Source organism: Apis mellifera, linkage group LG9 (assembly GCF_003254395.2).
Source record: "Apis mellifera strain DH4 linkage group LG9, Amel_HAv3.1, whole genome shotgun sequence".
Classification (NCBI taxonomy): Eukaryota; Metazoa; Arthropoda; class Insecta; order Hymenoptera; family Apidae; genus Apis; species Apis mellifera.
The window spans coordinates 11,106,538-11,118,709 of NC_037646.1; the positions used below are offsets into that span (position 1 = coordinate 11,106,538).

The 12,172-nt window shown below is 38.6% G+C and overlaps 1 long non-coding RNA gene across 2 annotated transcripts in view; it reads left to right on the plus strand.

Annotated features, from left to right (window-relative positions):
- Positions 1 to 216: 216 nt before the first annotated feature.
- The window catches only part of LOC102656338, an 81,300-nt gene continuing 69,344 nt past the window's right edge, over positions 217 to 12,172 (plus strand). The window contains exons 1-2 of one of the 2 annotated variants that reach the window (XR_003305319.1): positions 217 to 4,225; positions 10,779 to 11,226. This is a non-coding gene — a long non-coding RNA (uncharacterized LOC102656338). Of the gene's footprint in view, positions 4,226 to 10,778; positions 11,227 to 12,172 lie in introns of those variants that run through there. The other variant, XR_003305320.1, reaches the window with a different exon arrangement.

Here is a 12,172-nt window from a genome sequence, read left to right on the forward strand (position 1 = left end):
TACATGTATCGCGACCTATATGTACATGTTATATATATATATACATATATATATATATATATATATTGTCTACCGATCGAGAAAGCGAAGAAATCTTTTTTTACGAATAATTTTATTTTTGAATGAAATACGATGAAAAGAATAAAATTTCACTATATTAAAACTTATAAACTTTGCGTCTCTTTTTTTTTTCGCCCGTAAACCGTGTCTCTCTTTCTCACTCACTCACTCACTCGCTCTTTCTTCCCCCTCCTCTTCTTTTCCTTTATATCTTATATCTTCTTTTATATGATTTAATATACCTCCGTCAAAAAATTTTCGTATTTCGTCGAAAAGGTTCGAAAAGGAAACGAGAGAAGGAGGAAAAAAAAAAAGAGAGAAAAAGAATGGAATTTTTAAAAGATCGCGTAATATAATCGATGAACTACGATCCCGAACACGATCGTAGAGAATAAGCGTTTTAAAGCGAGGAAGAAACCGGAATTTCAACTCGCGTCCCATCGGTGCGCCGCGTTAATTATCGCAATTGGCTAATTGGCTCAATTGGGCAAGTTTCTCGGTAGGAATTAAGACGGTGAATTTTTGCGGGCTAACCGAATCGAACATTCCGTTTCCCGGAACCCGTGCTACACGTAAATCCTCGGCGAGTAACGGAATAAGTTGCATAAGTTGGATAATTGGTAATAAAATATAAAATCGATATTTTATCAGTTAATAATAATAATAATAATGTTTCCTTTTTTTCTATAGAGTGTTATTATATTCTCGTTCATTTTTACGAGGTAAAAATATTAAGTCGAGGAGCAGATAATCACGGAGGGATCGTGGAAAAACTTTCACTTACGCGTTTCGAACGCGTTGAAAATCAACTATTTCGTTGTTTTAACAGGCGTAAACGGGCGTTTATGATGCTCGCGATAAACGAGCGCTGCGTGAAAGCGAAGGCGTGGGCGGAATTGGGTGTAATTGAATTCGAAGATATATAGATATACAGATGTATAGATTTGGAGGAATGCGGTCGAAAACGAATATTTAATAACGAATATTTAATAATAATAATAATACCAGAGGAATATTCCATGGACCATGTTTGAATCGGAATAATAAATAAATAAATAAACGTAAAAACAGCGTTTTGAATAAATCCAACTTTTTTTTTTTTTTTTTATTATCGAGCGAGATTTTACAGATTTTACCGTTCTCGACTCGGTTTCCATTTTTTCTTTCGACGATTCGCGACGCTCGATCAAGGACGCGCCACCGCCAGCTATTCCTTCCTACATTCTACATCCACCGCTTTTCTTTCGCGAAACCTTGCGTTATCCAGATTCGAACCGGCTTTGTTTCGCGTCGAGCGCTCCACGTCCTCGAGTATAAAAATAACTCGATAGTTTAATGTAAACGACGCGATGCACATATATCGTAGACGAGAAACCAAATATTGTTTCTACTCTTGAACGCACTCTATTTCCCTCCTTTTCACCCAAGTAAAAGTGTTCGTTGATACAACAACGGTGTTAAACGCTATTCCACGACTCGCGACGCGGACAGAACCAGTGTATATGAATTATAACTAACGCGTCATTCTTTTTCTTTTTCTTTTTCCTTTCTTCCTCCTTCTCTTCTTCTTCTTTTTTCTTCTTGTTTTTGTTCTTCTTCTTCTTCGCGATATTCCTCGCCGATTTATCGCCACGTGCCATTAATAATGCCGGCGAAACGACCTTACGACCGAGATCGTCGTTATCGATTAAGAATCAATCGCAACATTGTCTCGGTTCCGTGCCCCAGACGAACGATTCGCCTCGTGGAATAAACTCGCCTCGTAAATAAACGCTTAGAATATGAAAAACGATCGTACGGCTCGTCCGTCGCTCATGAATAATTCACGGCAATCGGTCTTGCGTTTCAGCCTTTCGTTGATGCTTGCTTCTTGATTGAAGTTAAATTTCGCGTTTAATCGGGGATGGGAGGGGAGGGGAGGGGAGGGGAGGGGAGGGGAGAGCCGAGGCGAGCCGACCCGACCCAACCCAACCCAACCCAAGCCAAACCATAAAGCGCGCAAAAAATGTTATTATCCTCGTCTTTTTTCTTCCCATGCGGTGTTCCTTCTCTCGCCGAGCAATAAACACACCGGGCAAACTCGAGAAAGACTCGAAGACGTTTTAAAACCGTTTTTTTACAATCGGTCCAATTCGGTTCGCTTCTCCAACGAACATTTTGCAAGAACGATCGGTCGAAAAATATGAAAAATTCCTCGGAGCTCGTGGAATGTTCGAGGATGAAACGGAGAAAAAAAGCGGGATAATCGGAGAGTTATCGATGTTATCGGGGCGTTATCTCGCGAAACACGATCCATCGTATCGATTCGTAATCGACGCGTTTTATTGACGCGTTGATCCTTTCGCCGTCGATAGTCGAATTTAATAAACAACTCGCTGCGATTAATCGATATCGATACGGGTTGTAATCTCGAGTTGATATCGAGTTTTTATTTTTGTCCACTTGATTCGAGAGAAATATTTCGTGGATCGTGCTAATGCGACAATGCTTTTTTAATATAGTTTTTAATATAGGTTAGGGTTAAAACAGTTTTTTTCGAGACGTCAGATTGAAAAAAATCGGCGTCGTTCATTTCGTACGATGGTGGTTTCAGTGATGAAATATTACAGACCCTGTCCAATGAATCTTCTCTCAAAAGCCTTCGAGGCTCGAGTCGAGAGGTGGAGGGGAGGGCTTGTTCCTTAATCTTCTCGAATCTCTTCGAATAATTCGGCAAATATCGACGAGCCACGTTTCGAAAAGAAGTACAGATTTCAAAAAAAAAGGAGAGAAAAAAAATACAATACAAACCAGAGTTCTTAGAGATCGAGAATGAAAGAGAAGAGAAGAGAATCGAAATTGGGAGTAGAATTAGAAAGGCCGTGGTGTCACGACGCGGTGTCCTCACATTTTTATTTAACCAGCCAGCAGGCAAATGAAATCGCGATGCTTGCCAGCGGGCATAATTTCCACGAAGTAACTGGCTCGACCCCGTTCTCTAATTGATCGATCTCTAATTAACTCATCGATCACGATTGATCCTGGTATCGATCAACGGAAAAAACGACCTCTTCTTCGTTTTTTTTCTTTTTTTTATCCATCCATCCTTTCAATTTTTTATCCATGAAAGAAAAAAAGAAAAGTTGAAAAAATTGTGCAAAAATAAATTGTCGATAATGAAATAAAAATAAAAATAAAAACTATTTCTCTCTCTCTCTCTCTCTCTCTCGTTTTGTTCAATTTCTCAGACGACAGGATCACGATCTGTATCATCCACGATTTTCATCCCGATCGATAGAAGACGAGGGAAGGCAGGAAACAGAAGAATATTGATTACGTTGTTCGAGTACGTGCTCGCAGAAGAACGATATTCCTCTTCCTTCTTTTTTCTCTCTCTCTTTTTTTCTTTTATTTTTTCTCTTTTTTTCCTCTCCGTTTACCTTGGCTCCACTGGAATGCGTCGAAGATAAGTCGAACAACGAAGGAAAGAGGTTTTGTTTTTTCCAATGGAAATATCGTGTACAGGTGCGCACGGGACGGAAAGAGTCAGTTGGCGGAGGAAGGAAACCTCGAGCTCGTATCATCCGCTCGAATACGTACGTATTTCGATCGAAAAAGACCAACGTATGCAAAATTGGCCGCCACTTCAACCGCCACGAATGCTTGCCAATCCGCGATATAGTTATGTGCCATGTGTATAGTTATATACCGTACGATTACGCGAATGTATCAACTTGTACAGTTTATCGACGGGTGTAGCGTTCCGTCGATAAACTCAAGACACGGGAATCGAGTCGATATTTCGCGAGGAGATTCTCGAAACTTTTGTGTCGTTTCGATTATCCGATTAACTTTCACGCGTATGCACGCGAGATTGCATAGACGATTTCGTTCATTTCGTTCTATATAAATCGACTTGCAGCAACCCGAAACAAACGAGTTTTGGAACGTGAAATACGGGTGAAATACGATAGTCTTAAAATTATTGGATACGATTGTTCGGTGTTTCTTTAAGTCTTCCCAAGTTGAAATAACAAAAGGATGTAGGAAAATTTCTAGAATATTTTGAATTCTTTGCTCGGCGAGACGTGTAATAGCCTTAAAATTATCGGATAAGATTCTACTAAGACTTCGTGCTTCGTTAAAGGTTAACCTAACCTAAACTCCACGCGACAACGATATATAGGTAAGTTCTTTTTCTTTTCTTTTTTCGCGTCGAATTCGCGATTTCTTTACTTATTCTTAAAAGAATAATCGAAGAGGAAGAAAATGATTATGATTATCGCATTAAAAAAGACAAAAAAAAAAAAAGAATACGTCGTCGTGTAAAATCTCTCCTTCGGTTTCTTGCCTATTTCGAGAGAAATTGTGCACATTTTTAGCACGTAGCGAACGTTAATTCGACGAGCTAAATAGCACACATTTCTCGGCGCTCTTTTATGGTACGTTGCCGTGAACATTGGCGATAAATATGAAACTGTAGTGCACTATAGGTCAAGCCAATTCTCCCCGCATTCCTAGTTGAAAGCGATGGTTCAATTTACACGATCGCTATACCGATAGTTCCCCCTAGTGGGGAATAGCGCGGATTTCTTCTCCCGAGCCGATAATAAAACATTCCAAAGATAATAAAAAGATAGATTGATCGAGAATTTCTTCCCCCCTCTCGAAGAAGAAAAAAGAAAAAGAAAGAAATGAAATATATCGTAATAAGTAAGAATGAGAAGGAGGAAGATGGACGATTAGATTGGAAATATTAACGATTGGTTTCAAAAGGAAGATTAAAGGAAAAAGTCTGCCGTTGTTACACGTTGTATGTGTGCGATAAATCGAAATGACGCGAGATGCGTGCACGTGTGATCGCAAATCGATAGCGTATGAAACGTAAAAAAAAATGTATGTAAAAAAAAAAAGAGAGAGAGAGAGACGGGGTTATGCAATGCGCGGGAAAGAACCGCGATTCATTAGTGGCACGAGTCCGGTTTCGAGTTGAAATACGAGAAGGCAGAAATAACCTTGTTGGAGAACGGTGCCCGTCGCAGAAAAACAATAATCAAGTCTCTGAATTTCCTTCGATTAATATCCATTATTTTTCCATTCCGTCGATCTTTCGAGACGAACGAGTCGAAAGATATCGTGATATAAGTATCGCAACTTTCAAAGCGAATGAGAGGCGAGCACAGGCTAACATAACCTCTCTATCTATCGCTCGCGTTAATTTTAATTCGCGTAATTTTTTTCCCCGGAGGAGAAATAATGGAATATTTTCACGATACTCTTTCAAATATCTCTAGCAAAATATTTGAAAAGGTAAAAATATAACCTAATCTAACCTCTCTCTTTGCGTGAATTTTAATTCGTGTCATTTTTTTTCCCGAGGAGAATAATGAGAATATTTTCACGATACTCTTTCAAATATCTCTAGCAAAATATTTGAAAAGGTAAAAATACAACCTAATCTAACCTCTCTTTCTGCATGAATTTTAATTCGTGTCATTTTTTCCCCGAGGAGAATAATGGAATATTTTCACGATACTCTTTCAAATCTAGCAAAATATTTGAAAAGCTAAAAATACAACCTAATCTAACCTCTCTCTGCATGAATTTCAATTCATTTTTTCCAAAGAGAATAATGGAAAAATATTTCCACTTATCTCTTCAGATCTAGCTGAAAATATTTGAAAAGTGAACGTAGCAAACCTAACCTAATCCCTCTATTTCGCGCATTCGAATTTTAACTCGCAGTTAATATTTCACGATTCTCTTTCACAGAATTTAACAAAATATACGCACACGTATTATCTTGTAATCGATATTATATCCGCTCGATTTGAAACGAATCCGTGGAGCATCCATCGAATTCTATCTCCAATCGATCGATCGTCCGCCGCGACGGAGGACTCCCCCTTCGATTAATCCGCATCGAGTTCGATTACGCGGCAAACGGCTTCGAATGGATAATTCGACACGAAGGTCGCGCTCGGCTGGCAAGGTTGCGCGTCTAGATCTCCTTAACCGATGCAACACACTTCTCTAAGATGGCGAAAAATGCGAGGACGAGCGCAGATACACCCGTATACGATTCAAGCGTTATTATCGCGAATTCCGTGCCTCCTTATCCATTGGTCGCTCTCTCTTCATCCTTGGATCTCGATCCTCCGTTTATATATTTATTCTAAAACAGATTATCTCTTGTTTCTCTTTTTTTTCCTTCGATTAAAATAAAATTGAACGGGAAGGAAAAAAAAAAAGAATTGATCGACGAGTGAATTTTTTGAAAATTGAACGGGAAGGAAAAAAAAAAGAATTGATCGACGAATGAACTTTTTGAAAATTGAACGGGAAGGAAAAAAAAAAGAATTGATCGACGAGTGAACTTTTTGAAAATTGAATGGGAAGGAAAAAAAAAAGAATTGATCGACGAGTGAATTTTTTAAAAATTGAACGGGAAAAAAAAAAGAATTGATCGATCGACGAGTGGACTTTTTGAAAATTTTGAAAAACAGAGATATGCTTTCAATATTTGTCTATGCTTTTATGAATATTTGCGTGGAAACATTAAAAACGTCTTCTTCTTATTCTTCTTTTTCTTCTTCGAAGATACACAGAGTGTGTATTAAAAGCAGATTATCAGATTATCTCTTGTTTCTCTTTTTTTTCCTTCGATTAAAATAAAAACGGGAAGGAAAAAAAAAAGAATTGATCGACGAGTGAATTTTTTGAAAATTGAACGGAAAGGAAAAAAAAAAAGAATTGATCGACGAGTGAATTTTTTGAAAATTGAACGGGAAGGAAAAAAAAAAAGAATTGATCGAGTGAACTTTTTGAAAATTGAACGGGAAGGAAAAAAAAAAGAATTGATCGATGAGTGAACTTTTTGAAAATTGAACAGGAAGGAAAAAAAAAGAATTGATCGACGAGTGGACTTTTTGAAAATTTTGAAAAACAGAGATGTTTTCGATATTTGTCTATGCTTTTATGAGTATTTGCGTGGAAACGTTAAAAACGTCTTCTTCTTATTCTTCTTTTTCTTCTTCGAAGATACACAGAGTGTGTATTAAAAGCGCTCGAGGATAGAAGAAAACCTGTTTCAGAGATAAGCAGAGTAATGATCCTCGCTCGCGCGTACAATGTACAGTGGTATGGATTTATTATATAAGTTGGAAGAGAAGGAGCTAATAATAAGAGAAACCAATTTGCAGAGAAAATTGACTCTATTACCTTTTATATCGCGTATCTGTTCTTCTTTCGATTCGCTGCTACGTCTTCAACTAAGTCAAATGTATGCAAATTTATCGTGTACTCGATGTACATGAAAAAACAAAAAAAATAATCCATATTTAAAGATAGAAAATTAACGAGAAATAAGCATCGACGTTGTTTATACTTTTACGCGCGAAAATTATGCGAATAATATAATTTTTTCGTATTTTTTTTCTCTCCTCCCCCTCCGATATTTCTATCGCAGGAACTCAAAAATCATCGTAAACATTCCGCACCTGTGACTGGAAAATCGATCCGGTTTGCCTCCTTAATCGTGTCTCAAGATTAGATAGTTGAAAACTCGTGCAAATTCTTTCGTACGAGCGATTATTTAAACGTGTTTACGAGTGCATATACAAATACATATATATATTAGTTCTAACACGTGTTGCAATACGTTTACGAATAATTGCATAGGGAAAAAAAACGCATTTCCGTTTTTTACGGATCCCTGTTTCCTCTTCCCTCCTCTCCCCCCCTCCCTCCATCCAACTTTACGCTCCTTGTGTACGAAAGTGTGTACATACGTCGTTTAGAATTGGAAAGATAACCTTTCCCACGCGATAAGAAGATGAATAATCGACCGTTTGCCGAGGTCGTGGAAAAATATCCTTATCTATGTGCACGATGATTTCGATTACGGGATTTCTATATACAATATTATTGCCGATATAGTGATTGATAAATTGAGACTAATTGTTCGAAGCATGTTAATTGAGCAATTTCTAAATTAATAAATCCGAGAATATTTGAATAATCTCTATATCTCGTTTCGCCGAGGAAAAAATTCTTTAACGAGAGAGAGAGAGAGAGAGAGAGAGAGAGAGAGAGAGAGAGAGAGAGAGGGAGAAGGCAACGCAAAAAAACTTTCAATTCGGTACGGAGCTCGAGATGCGGTTTAATCAGGAAGGAACTGCGGATTAGGCTACTCCACTTCTATCTTGTGAAACGGTGAAACCGTGCTACTTGCTACGATGAAAAATTAATCATAAAATTCACGGTATATATGTATATATACTATCTTTTTGCACTATTAAACTATTATTTTTTCTTACGGTAATTTTCCTCTACCTATAACGCATCGTAAAAGTTCAAATTTCTTCTTTCGAGCCGATATCTTAAATTGTACAACAACGAGTTCGTTTCGCGATGACAATGGATCGTCAATCGCAAGTCGAGAGTTCTCGAGATCGGTGAAAAACAAAGAAAAAAATTGAGGGAAAAGGAAAAAGAAGAAGAAGAAGAAGAAAAGAAGAACGCGGTGGTGAGGCGTGACGCGTTATCTGGACGCTCCCCAGAGTTATTAAGCGTCGAGGCGCGGGATAAGTAGGGCAACTAAGCGGCGATGCTTTGTGATGTAGATAACTCGCGGCTAATGCATTCGCACGCACGCCTCTACGCATGCACGCGCGCACCGATTCTTCCCTTGTGTGCGTGCGTATGTACGTGTGCGCGCGCATGCGCGCGTGTGTGCATGCGCAATGGAATGCGCGGGTAAACAAAGAGCACGCGCGTCTACAGCGCGTTACACGTCCGCCACGTTTCCCCCTCTCCTTTCCTGCCGAGAAAAATTAATGTTAAAAATTCGTATCGAATCGAATAGCGGGCGAATCCTGCGATTACTTACCCAGAATTGTGCGAAGATTGTGTCGAGTCTCGGTCGAGGTTAGGTTAGGTTAAGTTAGTTTAGATTGGGGAACGTGGAAAAGGAGAGAAAAAAAGGAGAGGTATATATCGTTTCGCGTCAGCCGCGAGTATAAACATAAAATCCGTTGGATCGGAACGAGGTATATCTCTCGCTATGGGACACAAAGGAAATCTACATTGAATCGGGCATAGCGTCGGTGGTAAAGCTGTTAGTTAAAGGCTTGGGGGATTAGTCGTTAAACTCAAGCGCGGCACAGTTGTTACAGTGTGTAAGTTCGCGATAATAATACCATAATTCCTCTCTCAGGAATAATGGAATACGTACAGTACCAGTGACCTAGTGGCGTAATGGCGGCGAGCAAAACGACATCTTTGATAGCGCAGCTGCGTTATTTCATGCATGTTATTAACCACGCTATCTCTATCCTCGTCCAACGCTTCGGATTCCTTCCAATCTTCCCTCTCCCCTCTCCCTCCTCCCCTCGCATAATTTATTCCGCTCCATCGTGAAATATCGTTTATTGCATATATTCGGAGACTCCGACTTCCGAGAATCGAAGAATCGAAAACTTTTGCACAGTTTCCCGTCATTGTCGCTTCCGAATGGTCGTGTTAAACGCGAAAATGGGTTTTGTGTCTCCGAGAAACAGTTTCCCCGCCTTGCATTTCCGCGCGTTGTATCCTTTTTTTTTCCACACGAATTATCATCAAAAAAATCTCATCTTTTTTAAAAAGACAATAAACGATTGAAAACGATCACGAAACAATACCCATCGAACGTGCACGCGAATCTCAAAGCCGTTAAAATTTGACTCGAACGAATGATCGAAAAATCTCATCTCTTTTAAATTTGAAAAAAAAAAATTATATAGACAATAGAAGCAACATCCATCGAATTGATGGTGAATTGCAGGTAATTCGAAGGTTTATTAAAAAAAGGTTTATTGAAAACGCTTTCAAGGATTTCTTTTTTCTCTTTTTCAATTTCGATATTGAAAAGAGACGAGGTGTAACGAGGCCTGTTATCGATGAAAATGCGACATCCGGAAAACGTTGGACACGTTTCGAAACGGATCGATTCGGATGCAAATGGAAGCGCATAATAAGGGAGACCCGCGCCGTCGATCCCGTCCACCGTGCCCCGAAATATACACGATATATACGAAAGTGGGCTTCCAATTTTCTTATGCTAATTCAACGCCGGCCTCCATTCGGAGTGGAATTCCTTTTCGAGATGCGTTTCATTCGCTTCACGTGCACGCGTAACGAGGACGCGCAGGCAAGGATCATATTTCTTTTGAAAATCGAGTCACGGATTCCGCGGCTTGCAAAATGCTCATCGATGCATCCGAGATATACGCGCAACACCGACCGGTATGATTCGAATAAAGAAACGACGATAGTGACGAATCACGCGCTTTGAACGACCGTTGCCCTAAAAAGAAAAAAAAAGAAACGCGTCCTAAAAAAATGCTTTCAAGAATCTCTTTATATCTTTGTTGGTATGAATATGTTTTAAAATTTGTTTAAAGAAAAAAAATTAATAGTGACGAAAAAGAAACGTTTATCGATCGATAAGATGTTTAAAAAGAAAAAGAGAATTTTAGAGATTGTATTGATTAATTAATTGGAGGAAAGTATAATTGTTAAGAATTATGTTACTTTTCGAAACAATCGAGATTCCGATCGAGAGATATTTAAAAGTAAAATTTCATTCTTCTGCCCAAAAGAATATTGAGAAAAGTAATGAATATTCTATGGGTTCTCGAGTTAATGTAAATCAAGATAAATATGAATAATTGAAAACTAATTCCTTTTACCATTTACAGACGTGTAATTTACCAAATCGAAAAGTGAAAGTGCCGAAGAGACCGAAATGAGCCTCGAAAGGACTGATTGAAAAAGGATTTCGAAAAGAGAGAGAGAGAAAAAAAAGAAAGAAAATAAACGAAAGAAGAGAAGAGAAGGTATCGCGACGATATAAGCGAGAACACTTTGAATCAAAAACCGATATCGAGTCGTTCGAACGTTCAACGTAAACAAATGGCATTTTGCCAGATTCGAAGCAATACGCCGATTGGCAGCGCACCAATTTATCACGTGACCGGTTAACGAGCCAATAGATTTCGTAGAACGTCACTGACGTATTTAACCCGGACGAATAGCGGTCGTCGACGAATTTCAAAATACTAATTCGTTAGAAACTCTATTTTATATATATATACATTTATTTTTAATAAAGATAGCTTGACTAAAACTAAAGCTAAAAGGATTATCGATCCTTCGAAAAAAAAGAACAGAAATAACGAAATATATAATACGCCGTATTACATATTATTTTTCAATATTTGAAAATTTCTACCATCCATGTGTCGACAAATCTTATCTACGTTAATTAAAATTTGTATGGAAACCTCGTTATCGATTTTTCTTTTCTTTTTTTTTTCCCCCCCAAACGAAAAGAAATCATAGTCGATGGTCGTTGAAAAGGAAGCGAGGAATCTCTCTCTCTCTCTCTCTCTCTTCTCTCTCTCTCTCTGTCTCTCTCACTCTGTTTCTGCCCGTGAAACAAAGAAAGGCAAAGTTTACGTTAGATAAGGAATTGCGTGCCGGTCGAGCAAACAGAGATTTCGAACCGCTTTGTTTGGAATCGCTGACAAAGATCCAGATTATGCGGAGCCAGCGGTGGACTCGCGATAAGGGAATAGTTCGAAGGCCGTGGTTAGATATATCGGCCGGCAAACGGAAAACAAAGAAACGGACGAAATGCACGTTTTTTTTTTTTTTTTTCTTCTCCTCTTCCCGATTTATCGCGTGTCGGACACGGTGTCAATTGCTCGAGACGCCGTTAAAGGAGAAACGGACAAAAGAAGTTCCCCGGAGTGAATGGAAAGGGACCTTTGTACCTCTTTTCCAAGTCATTTCTAAAATAATTACAGCCTATTATCCTCCATTGTGCATTTCACACTTTGAAACATTCGAAAAAAAAAAAAAAAAAAAAGAAAAATTAAAGTCGATGGATTTAAATTCCACGCATACAGAAATATTTTCCACAAGCTTTTTGTAATATAAACTGCTCGACTTGTCGTCTATAAATCTGTGAAATAAATTTTGTTTCTCGTTCGAATTACGATTTTAATTATTCCCCTCCCCGTATTTTTGAATTCGAATATTTTGATTTCAAGGTCATCGTATGGATCGTTGAACCTCCACGTTATCCACG